Source organism: Orycteropus afer, unplaced genomic scaffold (genome assembly GCF_000298275.1).
Source record: "Orycteropus afer afer isolate SDZICR_OR568_19922 unplaced genomic scaffold, OryAfe1.0 scaffold02302, whole genome shotgun sequence".
NCBI lineage: Eukaryota > Metazoa > Chordata > Mammalia > Tubulidentata > Orycteropodidae > Orycteropus > Orycteropus afer.
In genome coordinates, this window is record NW_006923889.1 from 1 (window position 1) to 1,767 (window position 1,767).

The following is a 1,767-nucleotide window of genomic DNA, read 5'->3' on the forward strand; positions in this document are numbered from 1 at the left end:
CTAGCTATTATTTCTTTAACTCCAAAAATTCACATCTCTTTCACTATCAGTTTAAGAATAACCACACCTATGGAAATGTGTAAGCTAGCTACTTCATGTTTTTATTTCCCCCCATTTTAAATAGTTAATTTCTAATTTGCTCATTCCTATCAGACCAGTACTCTGAAGAAGCGTGGTTCTTTTTCTCTGGAGAATCTTCTGTTCTGCTTAGAAACTTCAGGTACGTGGATCCATAAGCAAGCAAAGTTCAGCTTAGCACAAGCTATTAAATTGCAGTAACTTAACACCATCTGTGTTAATCATCTTCTTCTAGCTGTTCCAGCTAGGTCATGGGTACTAGTTGTTAAGTTTGGGTAGGTGATTGGGGCTCTCTCCTCAGCAGGCAGCTTCTGGTCCACGTTGAAGGTGTGGTCATCCACCACAAAGGACATGAGTGTCGGCAGGAACCTAGTGATGAGCTCCACCTCCATCTTGGGCTCCCTGAAGACCTGGCTGTCGATCATGTCCCAGGCACCCTGTCCCAGCAACAGCAGCCTGAGCAGCAGCAGGAGGTCGGGGCTGTCCCTAGGCAGCGTTTCTTGGCTCACCAGCTCCTGCAGGTGCCTGATGGTGCTCAGGGAGAGCGTATTGATAGCAAAGGGGTCGCACAGGATCATGGATAAGTCCCCCAGGACTTGCTCCTGCTTCTTCTTCACGCCATCCAAAAAGCTCTGCAGCTCCCGCGCTTGCTCGCTGTTCACGAACCACTCCCAGATGCAGGCGTCCAGGCACCAGGTGAACTTGTGGCAGGGGTCCATGGTGCAGATATCACTGACGTCCAGGTCGTGCAGGGACATGAGCAGCTCAGCCCGCAGTGTGCAGTAGTGCACATTGCGTGTTCGCAGGAACAGCGTCCGGAGGAACCGCAGCACCATGTTATACAGCTTCACGTTATCACACACATGACCACGGGCTGCAGGGACGGGACCCTCATCAGAGGGAAGCTCTTCTCCAGCAGGTTTTCCAGCTTCCTCCACTTTCCCCTCGGACGCAATGGCGGACACTCTCTCCAGCAGCTTGTCGAACACTGACTGGTGGAACTCCAGCCGCGGCGTTCCGTGTAGGTCCAGGAAGGGCAGGGCGGACTGCAAGGACGGCATCAGGACACCGTTCTCCGTTCTCCATCTGGAACTGCTGATGGTTTTGAGCGGCTCAGTGCAGTTGGTTAGCGTTTCCTTCAGGTCCTCACCGTTGGTTACACTCAGGTCCTGCAGCCCTGTGAACATGGCTCAGGCTCCTGCTCCCGCCCGGTTCGGTGCTCCATCCCCGGCCCGCTCCGCCGGAGCGGCCGTGGACGCTGCAGGCTCTGCTGCTGCTCGCTCCCCCGGCCTTCAGAGGCTACCCGCGCTCCGCTCCCCTGCGCTCTCCAGCTCGGCTAGCTCCTGCTGCTCTGCGGCTCCGCAGGTCCCGCTGCTACCGATTTCCGCTCTGCAGAGGCTCGGCCCTCTCGCTGGCAGGCCCCGAAAACGTTGCGTACAGGCATATGCGGTGGGGTAGGGGCGCTCGCAGTGGGCACTCTCAACCGCTGCTTCCACTGAGTGTGATGCTCCTTAACTTGCTGCAACAATCCCCGCTGATGTTCTAATTCCACTTCAGCGTTCTGGGCTAGGCGGATCACTTCATGGGTGAGGTTGGAGGGGTTGTTATCAAGAGAACTGTCTGAGGGAGGCTTGCCAGGTGCTGGGTGTGTTCAGAAGAAGAGAAGGAGCAGGGCATTCCAGGTCACAA

The 1,767-nt window shown here is 55.4% G+C and overlaps 1 pseudogene; it reads right to left on the reverse strand.

The window, feature by feature from the left end:
• Positions 1–299: 299 nt before the first annotated feature.
• Positions 300–1,412, reverse strand: LOC103213442 (annotated as a pseudogene).
• Positions 1,413–1,767: the final 355 nt, after the last annotated feature.